Source organism: Malurus melanocephalus, unplaced genomic scaffold (assembly GCF_030028575.1).
Source record: "Malurus melanocephalus ecotype Western Australia unplaced genomic scaffold, MMel_1.1 scaffold_732, whole genome shotgun sequence".
Classification (NCBI taxonomy): Eukaryota; Metazoa; Chordata; class Aves; order Passeriformes; family Maluridae; genus Malurus; species Malurus melanocephalus.
Genome location: NW_026623964.1, coordinates 162,820 through 176,385, shown reverse-complemented (window position 1 = coordinate 176,385; position 13,566 = coordinate 162,820).

Here is a 13,566-nt window from a genome sequence, read left to right as displayed (position 1 = left end):
CGTTACGTTTTACAAAATCATCGGCCAAAAAAAGTTTCCTAAACAAATAATAGAATATAATAATTTGTCTTTTTTTTTTAAATAAAGACCAAAAAAGTCACARTATCCTCCCCTGACATATTCTGAGGCACACAGTGGTGGTCAGTTTTCTCCTTCTTGGAGTCACCCCATTCATGGGTGTCCATCTGGTGGACCCACCTGCCAGTCGCAAAGGGTGTCTGACCATGGCATGCAGGACTCATGCATAGCTGCAGAGYCAATACTGTGATTAACATCAGCACGTCTCATCTTTCTAGCCTTGTTTCATTTTGATGGAGTCTCATCATGTGGAATGCCCACGGGCAACCTGTCCCAAYGGCTTCCTACATATTTTCCCTCACTGGAGTCACTGCAAACTTTTGGTTCTGGCACAAAGAAATCCAGTAGCTTTTGTTTTCATGGTGAATATTCTGCAGCATCTCCAGCTCTGTAAATTCTGAGATATTTCAGTTTTGCACTAACATTGGATCATTACTCTAGCAACTCTAGCAACAATATTGCTTGAATTTCTGTGTGGAAACAGTATTAGCTGGCACTTGGATATACTGAAAGCCTGTGAATTATACATGGTCATTTGGAAAATTACTGGTTGGCTCCTTTTCCTCTGCTACTGACCTTCATCACTGTAAAAATGATGCCTCAAAGCAGCAGTAAAAACCAAACTGAACAGGTATTATGAGTTGCATTGAAATACACCAGGAAGAGAGCAAACAGGAGCCGCAAATCTGTCACAGGCGATTCTGGTTTCGGCGGCAGCTTCTAAAAGCTGCTAGGTGCTTATCACAACTGAACTTGCCTGACACAGCTTCACCAGCCTGGCTGGTGCTGTTCAATGCCTCTGGATTGCAAACTCCTGCAGTCCTTCCAGATCTTTGGATCTGTGATGAAACAGAAATGCCTCAGCAGACATTTCTCGCTATGTCTCCCTTTAGCCTGCTGCCCGGAAGTGTGACCCTGCTGGYGCTCAGTTGCTCTTTCCTCCAAATTTACAGACATGAACTGGAATTATTTCAGACCRTTTTCTCAGCCAATTAATTTCCAGTCAAAAATTCTTGTATAGGATACAGCTAGGATTTGCATTTTAAAAAATAGTGTTTTATTATAACTGAAAAGATTGGCATTTTTATTATCTCCCAGGATCTCAATTTAGCAAAATATTCATTTGCTCAGTTTGTCTTATGCTGTTGTCAGTGTCTTTAGTGGGTTGAACACAGAGAAATGCTTTGTGTTTCTCCACCAGATTAGCTTCTGCCTCTTGTCTGCAATACCATATGGTGTAATATGGGAAGAGACAAGACTGTAATTAGTAGACCATTAGTCTGATTGCAATATTTAACTGAAATAAAATGCTAATAAGAGRTCTTGTTCTGCAGCACATGACTGCAAGTGCACAGGAATCAACAGATGATTTTGTAGCAGAAATCACTGCCACTGGCAAATAACCAAGTTTAGTATATAAAGATTCTTGAGTATCAGAGCATCCTGCTTGTCCCTTGGCAGAATGAGGGAGTTCATGATTTCAATCCTCTCAATTCCCAGACTGGATGGTCAGAAACAACTATTAATTGTCAAGTCTGGTTGCAAAATAGATTTGTGTTTGGAACAGAGCTTTTATTCATTTTGGTCTTCATATAATTTACAATCTTTTATTAGCATCATTTTAATGTTCTTTTTGCAGCACAAATTATCATTGATCTTTTGACATGTAATTGAAGGATTTGATAGGCTCTTTTCACATCAAAGTCATAAAGAAATTGGACTTGAATGTGAGACCATGAGCCTTGTTATCTGGTTTCTTGCTATACCAAGAAATTGTTTGGGGCCCAGGCTTACTATTAACACAACCACTGTCTGGAGCTGATGCATTAAAAATACCCCAAAAAATACCCCAAAAATATCCCAAATTTAGCAAAAAAACAAAAAAAAAATCTAAAATACACCCAAAAATCTCCAAAAAATCGCAAAAATATTCAAAAAAAATTTAAAAAAATCCCAAAATATCAAAAAAATACTCAAAAAAAGTTTTAAAAAATCTCCATTGGCTCCCTCATGCCATGGGTTTTATTTTTCCTTTTGATTTGCAAGAATATTCGAATTCAGTATTTAGTTCAGTATTAACTGAGACTTAAGAGGCAGTCCTGATGTTAGTGTGTCTTTTCTGATGACCATACCCTGGTGAACAGGCCTATTTTCCTGTATAATCTACTAGAACATTTTTATGGTGCTTTCTGCTCCTCAACCTGAGAGATCCAATTAGACCACTCTTCTCAGGGTCCTGTAGAGTTSAATTTTTTATACCTCCAAGGGTGAAGTTTCCACAGACTCTCTAAACAGCTTTCTTCTTGTACCTTGCTGCAACCTGTGACTATTGCCACTTCTGCTGAGCATTGCTGAGAACAGGTCTACACCTCACAGAAAGCAGATCAGCCCGCAGCCTATACTGGTGCTCAGGGTTATTCTTCTCCAGGTACAGGACCCTGCACTTGCCCTTGATGGATTTCAGAAGGTTCCCTTCTGCCCATCGCTCCATCCATGGAGGTCCTTCTGAAGGGCTGCACAAGGTACCAGTCACTCATCCCAGCTTTGTATCATCAGTGAACTTGCTGAGGAGACATCTGCCCCTCCATCCAAGTCACTGATGAACAAATTAACTCAGCAGGGTCAGAGATGCCTTCAGCTGCTGTGAAGCAGAAGTTGCATAGGAAAAACAGAGTGTCAGATGTTGAAAATGAAGGTGTACAGTATTGTGGCTGTAATGTGTTAGGTGTGCTGTGTTACAGAAAAAGCCAGCCCTTTTATTTTTGCACCTTTTCCATGTCATTTCACCATCATTTCTTCTTTCCCCCTTCCAAACCAGGTCARTGCCAATTATATGAATCCATGCATGTACCACTAAAGCCATCATGTGTAGAGGCCATTGAAAAGAGTCACTGAAGTATATAAGCAAGCATAAGGCACATCACCAGGGGGACCAGGRCACAAAAGATCTATCAGAAAGGTCTCAGCAGCTCACTGAAGTGGAATAGATAGAAGAGGCAGTCTTTATCTTACATAGTTTTATTTCCAGATAAAATAGAGAAAACTGGATATACACTTCATTGCAAGCACACTAGCAGATGGCAGACTTTAAAAWGTATTAGCTAGACCACAGAAGAGGAAAACCTTGATAAAAACACAAMCATAATTAATACAGTTTTTTCTACAACCATTTTGGTTTCTCACAACATTGATTTCTGTATTTACTCTTCCACACATTTATCCTCTTTAGCTTCTCACAGCCAGCACATTCCTGTTCTGGTTCTTGCTCTCATTCCATTGCACATCCAAGCCAAGGTAAGCAGAAGTGAACAAGCCACAACCACGGCAGAACAGCACAGCCCTGAGCACCTGCCTGTCCACAGGATGTGTACRCATCGGGGCTGCCCCACTTCTGTCACCAGTGCCACTTGTTTGTGTCCCACCTGGGGATTGACCTCGGGGATGAGACAGGATGGGAGTGGGCCTCACACCCAATACTGCAGTCTGTGACTGGGTCCTCTGTAATTGCAGTCAGGGGAACAGAATCATCTGCAATTTTTCTTTCCATTGGTGTACAGAGGTGGGGTGTTAAGCAAAAGAAAGGGGGAAACTTTGCTATCGTTCACTCTATTTTTTCCATGTGCTTTTCCATCTGGATTACCAACTTGATATTTTTTTCTTTGCCAGAGATTCAAACACGGCAATAGGCAGCTGCACTGGGAAGCGACATGGACCAAGGCTAGTTCTCTGCCTCTTGGAGCAAAACGTGGGCAGTGGGACTGGCAGGGACATGGGAAGCAGCGGGGACAGGGCAATAGTCAAGCAGGCAGTGGTTGAGGCTGTGATGCTGAGTGGCAGAGGCAGCCCCCGGGCAGGCAGCAGGATAAACAGGCAGCAGCGCAGGCAGGCAGCATCGGCGCAGGCAGGCTTCCACCTGCTGGACACAAGCAGTTCCACAGCTGCTTTTCCAGGATTCAGCTCCCAGCAGATGGGGGACCCGCAGGAATGACCGCACTGTGAAAACCCAGCATTATGGCCCAGGGGGCAGGGTGGGTCAGCGAGTAGGTCTTTGTCATGCACTTTGGTGTATCAGGGGAGCTTACCCCAGCATGGAAGAGACTACTAACAGGTGTGTATTGTATCTGGAAGGAAATGACACCTTCCTGATCGCCTCTGAGGAAGGCAGATTGGAGAGGATGTTCACTGCCCGGGGTGGGGGAAGTGTGAAAAAAATCCGGATTGCCATAGTCCACTGTCACTCCAATGTGTGGGTAACGGGGGGCTTCAGGGGAACCAGCTGAGCAGTTCCTATGGCTGGTAAAACRCACCTAAAGATGCAAAACTCCCAAAATAAAATATAGCTATCCCTTCTTCCCCATTCCCTCTTCAAAAGGCATCACTCTCTASATATGGAAAGCTGCATTAGTAGGTWTGTTTATGGCTTTGGTTTGAATGACAGTTTTTCCATTATTGAWGTCTCAGACACCTGGAAATGGGCTCTGATTTCTTAGGCTAAATCCTTCCCACTCTGTCTCTGGCAACACTGAATTTGTTATCAGAGGCTTGATACTAATAGCATTTGAATGGTTTATGTTTAAAGGAAATAATGTCATTATTTCAGAAAGAAATCCAGAGCTAATAGAAGGGGARATAGTGGTTTGAGATGCACTGGGCAAGGACCCAAAAAGCAGACTATTAGCATGTGTAGTAGCAAGTTTATGGCTTTGCAGCATAGCGTACTGATGTCAGTGTCTTGGTTTGAAAGACAGGTGTTTTGCCAATAAAGGCAGGGACCCCCCCCTTGGAGTGGTGGATATGACCCCCCTTCCCTCTGACTTATTATAGCTTTGAAAAAAAATCACAGGCTTCCAGGCAAGAATATAGGAAAAAGGGAATAACAGTTTCATTAATATGTGTAACAAAGTGAAAATAAGTAATAACAACAATAGCAACAACCAGCCCAGTCCCAAACCCAGTGACAGCCTCACACAGAAATACTCACCTGATTCCCCGGTGACTGCAGGAGCACTGTGGCACAGATCCCAGCTGGTTCAAATCTCCCACATGGCCAAGGAGGGGCACAAAACGGGCAGAGATGGATGGAAAAAAAAAAAGTTCCTCTGCAAACTCACAGCGGATACGCTGATCTCAGTGCTCCTTTGACCAACGAACCACGAATCTCAGGGGTCCCAGGCAAGGCACCAGGGCAGAAGAGCACAGTGCAGCAAAACAGGAACCAAAGAGCAGTCAAGCTCTGCTCCACAGGTAGCAGGCCAACCCCATCTCTAAGCCAAGCAGGGCAGTATATATAGTTACCTGCCATCACCACACCCACACACCTCCTCCCAGTACTTAGCAGGATCGTTTGGGTGGGGTGTAGGTCCTATTGTCTTTACTAATCGCCCTGCCATCAAAAGGATGACCTGGCAATCAGTGTATCCCAGCAACAAAAYGGGAAAGAAAAAATTCCCAAGAAAGGAAACAAAGGGAGAAACCATAAGCCACAACAGTCAGCCCAGAAACAGTTCAGGAAAATCAGAAATCTTCTCCAGAAATTCAGTCAGTGGTGTGTAGGAACAYAATGGATGAGTTTTGTGCTGAATGTATAAAGCATAACACGTATGGGAATGCATCATGCCCTTTCCATGATTGTCATCAGTRGTCAGTGCAGGGTGTCCTATGCTACCACCCAGAGTTGAGTTCTGAGAATGCTGCTTCTTCAACATGTGAAAAAAAAAAAAAAAAAAAAAAAAAAAAGAGAGAGAGAGAGAGAAACCATCTTTCTCTCTACAATCAAATATTTAAAACTTTCTCCTTTAAAGCTTTTCAAACTTCTTCCTTCTGTTGGCTTTCTTCATTTCCCTAGCTTCTGAGTAAAGGCTGACCAAAGAACCTAAATAAACCCAGAAAAATACAGAGCAGACATTTCTAAAGCAGCATGTTTTGAGCCAGAAAATGTTGGTGAACTTTTCTTTAAGAGTTTTTTTTTTCTTTTAAAACTGCAAARCCCAAGATTATATTGAGRTTTCTAGAAAAGGYTGTCCAGGTTTTTTGTCTYTTTCTAGTGCTGGAGGCTGTTATAWATGTGTACATGCTTSATGCACATGGTTTCTGTAGCTCCTTATAAAAGCTTATCTATCATTTGACATTAAAGACATTGTCCACTGCGCCAGAGCCAAAAAAGCCATTAACAGTCTTCAGACTGGCATCCCTTTAACAGTAACTTCTTTCATAGCCCAAGTATTAGAAAACAATCAGCATTTTTGAGAGATGATTAAGATGATCTAATGGTGCTGTTTCATCTCTGATGCCAATAACTGGATGTTTTCATCTTGTTGTTCACTTTGTATTGGTGTCACAAATTTTCTCTTGGCTATAACTGTGGTCTGTAATTTCCAGTATAGTAGATGCAGAGCTGTCCTTGAGTAAAAAATAGTTGGATTTTGCTTTGTGCTGAGAAGTACAGATCTGCTCAGGGACTTTACTGGTAAACAACAGTGCATGAAAAAGGCTCAGAGATGGGGTGTGGACCACTTTCTCTGCTCACACTGGTACCCAGCCTGTCCTGCTTGCATGGCAGCCTGCTGGGCAGCCTCCTTGGCATGCCCAGGTACTATCAGCTGACAGACCTTTGGTTGTCAGGGATTTCTGGACCTGTATTCCCCTAGCAGCAGCCCTGTGGTGTTTCCTTCCACCCTCTCACCTGCCACAGTGTGTAGTTTGARCTGCAGAGCAGTTTGGGGGTGCTGCTGGCCCAGCTGTTGTGTTGGAAGTGCATTTCCTCAGTGGTTCTGCTCCTGTTCTTCCATCCTCAGGAGCTGGRCAGATGGGAAGCCTTAGGGGCAGCATCATGCTCCCAGACATGAGAACAGGGCTCTTCCAGGTGCCCTTAATGTGAATGTAGATAAATGGCAAAAACTCTAAGGAGCCATTTAAATACAAATCTGCAGTTCAGACTCGCTCACGCATGCCTCGCTCTGGCCTCGCTGATCAGCTGCAAATTCAGTCACCTGCTGTGCCTCTTTTGAAGTCTCTGTCTATGACARTATCTCTGCCACCACCCTTTCTCCCTGTTTGAAGTCCTTTGCCTGCATAGAACTTACTTTTTTCTCACACTTCTTACAGATTTAATCTGCTTTCCGCAGTTTGGCATCACTGCAGAAACGCAAGGTGAAACGGAAAAGAGATGAAAGAAAACCCCAGGATCTGAGYGATCCCATTTCACCTGCTGAGCATCCATGCTGCTCAGGAGATACGGGTCTCATTTGCCTTCTTCTATTTACGTGTCACAAGCTGTGGAGCTTCTCCCGCCTTATGGACATTTATTTTGTGTAAGTCAGTATACCCTAAGAGATAAAATGCTCAAGTAAAATGRAATAATTCTTGCTTTAAGACATTATTGTAAAATTCCTCAGATCATCAGTAAATTAGTAGGAAGATTCTTGTCAGATAATGAATAAAACAAGTTGTAGTAAAAAAACAGTCTTCACAAGTACAAATCACCTCCCTGCATGTGAAGCAGTTTTATTGTATCCATATCCTTAGGTCACAGGGGAACTACAGGGATTTATCTTTTTAACTGGTAATTTTTGACACTATTGATATTCCAAGGGGTTTAGTTTTTCAGTGAGCTTCGCTTTTGGTCCCATGACTTTGGGAGAATATCTCAGACCCTCTGCTGTTTTGGGTGCAAGCACCTCTGCAAGTTCCCCCTGCAGGGTGACACGGGCACAGCCTGGAGAGAAGGTGACACCTGCAGAGTAACCCCGGAACCAGCCCCTAAGGCCTCATCTCAGGGAATGTCTTAGGGGAGGGGGAGGAAAATCAGTGAGTCAATAGGATGCCTTTTTTCTTGCGAGTGGAAATAAAGGTCCTGGGAGCCTCCTGATGGCCGCGAGGGTGAAAGTCCCTGTGTGTGCATCCACCACAGCCATGGCTGCTGGGTCTAGGCAGTGGCACAGTCCCCTGCCAAACCCCTGCKGCTTAAGCTGCCTTTGACCTCCTGCTTCACACAGCCCATCTCACAGCCTGGTACAGCTGCACTCCTGCTCCTTGCACCTTCCTTTAAAACAAACACCCCTCGGACAGCCCCAAACACCCATGGCTGAGGTCAGGGAGTGGCATCATCCCTCCAGCTGTGRGAGCCCTGGTGTGCTCCCACAAGGCCATCTTCTGCATCCCTGGGGCAGAGAGTCCACACAGTGCCCTTCTCCCGCCTCACACCGCCTCCTTTGCCACATCTGCATCACCAGGCCACGGTGTGACATATTGTACTCTTTAGGAAACAAGCTCAGCGCTCCTGGAATTAGAATCTGAGTGACGCTGGCTGAATCATAACCTTTAAAAAATAACAGGGTTTTTGGAGGGTTTTTTTGTCTGCTTTTTCCGCAGTAGAACAAAGCCGGATTTAAAGGTCTGCTGTGGGTGGATGATTGCAACCCTTGATCCCCAGCCAGAAGCATTACATTACATAAAGAGTTTTTTTCTTCATTAGGAATTAATCCGTGCTAACCAACTGTCAGCTGCTGGTAACGACCGTTTATTAACATGCTGCCCTCTCTGGACTAGGGGCATTTAACTGACTTATTACATTAGATGTAATATGAAAATGCACTTATCCATATCCCAGGCGTTCACGTGGCCCAGCTTTCCGCCTGTCTGTCCACGCGTGGACTGGTGCAGGGGAGCGAGGGCAGCCGGGCAGGGCAGGGCAGGGACTCATCTGTCCTCCTGCCTCCCCGCTGCCTGGCTGCAGGGTGTAACCTCAGCTCGTCGGAGCCGAGCTGATAGAAGAGACCTGTCTGTGAAAGTSCTGCTTTGGATTATACTGGGGGCATGATTTGCCTCCATGGCAGCAACTACAGTTTGCAGCAATGCTCTAGGCATGGTATAGCCCTTCTATGAATTTGTGGAACGCATGAGTTCATTGATGATTAAGTCCTTGGTTTATTCTGCCTGGTGAAAGTTTTTTAAATGTTCAAAATGAATCACKTCTGGGCTACCAGGTACTCTTAACAAGTGTTCTGGAAAAGCCAGGGCTGTTTTTCATGGAAGAGTTACCACCTCTCTGCAGTATAATGAAACATTTAATGAAATAGCTGAAAAACATTTACACAAAAAAAAGAACCCTAGAAAAATTCTAATTCCAGCCTCAAATCATGCCATTTCTTCTGCAGAAGGAAATGGTGGATTCAAACAGGGCTTTAATGGCTTGATAGTGATAGGGTAAGAGAAACAGTTTTAAACTGAGAGACATTTGGTTTAGATTAAGCTGAGCCTGGAGGCTCATGAGAAATGAACATCAAGGCATTTTGCTCCATACAGGCTGAGCCAGGACCCAGAGACATACCTTGGAGTGGCCACAAAGCTTTGGAGCAGCCTCCATACTGAAAATGGATGTGTCTGGAAGCAACTGTGAGTGTTTTAAAGCTTAAGTGGCAGCTTAGCACAGGATGGAGAGACTGAGAAATGACACTCTGAGACCTGAAGTGAGGGTAGGTCTCAGGCTTCTCTTTGAAGCTGCTTCCTCTTCTGTGAAATTCAAAATATTGTTATTTTTATTGTTTTTACCAGGCTGTTCCCAGTTAAATTGCTTCTAATTGTTTTATTGGATTCACATGGCAAGGAAATGTTACAGAGTTTTTATTTGTGAAACAGCTTTGATGATTGCTTCCCTTGCAGAGCACCAGCACAAAGGTGTTTTGCACTGGAGCTTTTAGTCACTTATTTTCATGGCTTTTGTCACCAGAGACGTGGGAAGAATACTGACATTCTGTAATATTTACGTCAGCTGCCAGAGAACTGAGGAGGAGAAAGCACAAACATTACAGCTGTGATTAAAGAAAAGCTGGAGAACCGAGGAGCAGCTAATGGCTTGGCAAAATATTGCCTTTGGCACAGTCACGGAAATGCTTTCATTTAGGGGGGAGGGAGGGAGGGAGGGATTTTTTCCTCTTCTTGCCTCTTTCTCTACTTTCCCCTTGTTTTTAAGGAAGTCATGTCCTGCTGAGCACCACATACCTGCCTCTGCAGGAGGGTGGGTAAGGGATGGGAAGAACTCTTCTGTGGGAGGATGAGCATGGGGCAGGGAAAGCTGATGGGCAGCTTTGTTCCTGGGCAGCATCACTGCTGGGCAGCATCACCACCAGACAGCTCCAGGCATTCCTGCACAGGTTAGTGAGGTCCAGAATCTCACAGAACTCCTGCCCCAGCCTTACTCCGTGTGAGTGGCAGGGAAGGCTCTTGGCAGGTCAGTAAGTGCTGTTTCCATTTAGCAGCTCAGTTCAAAATTGACTTGCATTTCCTCTGTCATTTAGGGCACAGAGTGCCCAAGARCCTGGGACAGACCATTTGACCCCAAGTAATCAGCAGGGCCTCCCTTTTCAATCCTTTAATTTGCTGTGTCATACACCAGCCCTTCTCCAAACAAAGGAACCCTTTGAAGMAAGAGCTCCTCCTCCTCTTCCTCTCCTAGGTCACCACTGGGATGAAAGGAAGGTCTGATGTAGCAGGAATCTGACGGGAAAATCCTGCAAACAGACACAACCTTTTTAAGACCGCCCTCATGGATGAAACACTCACAGAGAGCCCCCAGCTCAGCCCCAGAATAAGAGAAAGAGTTCTTTCAGTGTGCCTCCCTGGGATCACCTCAGGGCCCTTTGGGGCAGGGGGATATTGACCCTGGAAAGACAGAGGCACAAAATAGGGAAAAGCCCTGAGGAATTGTCCTTTGCCACCTTCYCCAGGGTGGCAGTTTGCATCCATGGCATTATCATGGAAGGGGGCTGTGGTTGGTGTGATGACCGCCTAGGTGGTGTCTCCAGGTCTGGCCAAGCAGGAGTTTCCTTTCCTCCTCAGAGAGTCTTACAAAGTCCACCCCAGCACCACAGCTGAGCACCCCRCAATATGTGTTAGATATCAAGGCCTCTGTGTGGGGCAAATGACAAGAYCTTTCTCCTGTCAAGCTCCTTGGAGAATGTCTTGTCTCCCTGCCTCCCTGTTTTGTGGAATGAAAGGACTCCTGAAACTCTAGATGCAAAATGGAGCAGTATTTTTACTTAGAGGCTGCTGCAATTACAATCTGTGCAGAGCACTGAAGGTCTCCTGCTGTCTGTACCTATAAAAATGTGGTCATTATGCACCTTAATAAGAAAGGTTTAAATTTTCATGGTTGAAATGATTTTGGACCCTAATAAAAATCCAGATAAAATGGAAAGAGCCAGGAGGCTAGAGAGTTTTACAGCTCTAATGTTCTGTCCCGTTTCCCAAAATATATTTGTTCAAGTAATTCAAACTGTCGTTACAATTAACTTGTCCTTTCATTTCCCTCTCTGAATTCCCTCTAAGCTAAACACACAATTTTCTTCTATAAATCTGCGTGACAAGTAGAGCAGTAAAATCTTTCCTTTTTTTTTTCCACATCGTTTATACACATTTTGCATGGGTTGAGTTGCCAGGCATTTCTCCTAAGCTAATTTCTATGGTTGCAAGTGCRCATATCCACACTCAGAGACTGCTAAAACACTTGTGGAAGAAGTCTCATTTGGACAACTGGCCAAAAGGAATATTCAYAATTTTCTCAAAGGGAGGAAATCTTAAAAATCTTAAAAAAAAAAAAAAGGCAACAAGTTGGATTCTCTGAGCCTTGCCTCCACAGCAGGCCCTGCTCAGCCTGGAAGTGGCTCCCATCCTTCCACAAGATCTGGATGCCAAAAGCAGCATCTTTCCCCTGCTTGTGCATGGTTTACCTTGCCACCCTTTTCTCTTCATCTCAAATGATAATTCCTCTGACTAGGAAAGTAATGACCCTGATAYATTATTTCAAATGTCATTTTTGCAAAGTAATTAATCAGCTTAATGTGAGACTGGATTACATTTTAATTTTAATAGTGCTAAATTCTTGCTGGTTTTTAAATAAATTTTCCTGCTTTTAAAATTTTAGCAGGGCAATATCTCAGTTAGGCTGTACCTTGCTGTAATCTCTCCATTGTGGAAATTTGACAGACAATAACCATTATTCAATGGTTTGGGTATCAGCCTCACCCATGCACATTTATTTTAATTCCATAATCTGCATTAGGGATAATAGCTGAGGTCTGGCAGCTGGGACCTCAGAGCAATTTTATCTTCTATTGGGAAGTATGGAGACAATGTTTTCCAAGGCACAAAACAGGAATTAAATAACAAGTTCTCACTTGYAGTTCTCAAACAGAGATTGAGATATACACCTGTCACTGGATCTTTTGAAAATGTGCCRTTAATTCTAAAGCAATTATTAAACTTTCTTCAGTTGTGGGTTGCAGTTTTCACAAAAGGTCTCCATGGTTTATAACTGTAATTAACGGCTCCCTTTTCCCAAACAGCTTTGCATACTTCAAAGTACTTTCACTACATTTCTTCTCCCTTTTGAGATGTTTTTACTTGAAATCAATTACAAATGAGGAGTTCATTAAAATAATTTGCCCCTCAGTATCAGCTCATAGGTAACAGATTTCCAAACAGAATTAAAATAACGTTTTGAAGTTCACACCATGAAATCGACTCTTTTCCACCCTTTCCATCTGTTATTTTATTGCCAGGTTTGATTACAGCAATCAGCACAGTGGATTGTACCCATTGCACAAATTTAGCATCAGCATTTCTTGCATCTTTCTCAACACCTCTTTTTTCAGAAAAAAATAAAAAGAGAGAACCCATATTTTTTTGCCAATACTTCATTTCTTGGCCCTTGCCTAACAATAAGARCCTTTTTCTCATTCAATGTAGTAAGTTTTCTGGGCATAATAAATRGTAATTTACATACAATATATTGCAATTTCACATATGTACACTATTTAACAAAAGTACACAACCCAGTATCTTCCTTTTGTTATACATTATGCCTCCATACATATGATACTTATGTGCATATATCTATACAGTTACTTTTTTTCAAAGACATCATTTGGTTAGAAGTAAAAGTACAACGGAGCCAGATATAGAATGAGCAGAGCTGACATTTTCTCTCTTGAAATTGGACCAGGTTGTCCAGAGAAGGCATTTTCATCAGTGACCTCAATTTGCCCAAATCTCCTGTGCACTTTTGAAAATCCTGTCCTTCAGTAGGTTCATTGTCCATCTGCTCAGTGCTTCACAGGATTGGGTTGTATCCATCAAAAGAGTATTCAGAGCCCAGCTTCAGGCACTCTCTCTCAAAACAWGGGTTGAATCTGGCAACTGGAACTTAGACAGTGCTCATGGAGTCTCTTATAATCCAGGGGAAATCAAAGGTGAAATACATTGTCAATACCACACTTCAAATATTTGTTCTAGCTTCATGCCTAGCTACTCTCCTCTGAATAAACAGAAAAATACAATTCATAGTGTTGACTGAAGGAGAAGCCTTGGCTTTATTTGCATCTATACTTTTCATTTATTGTTTTAATGAATAATAAGCTTAAGTAGTGACTAAGATAGAGCAGGGATTTTTTTTTTTTTTTTTTTTTTTTTTTTTTTTTTTTTTTTTTTTTT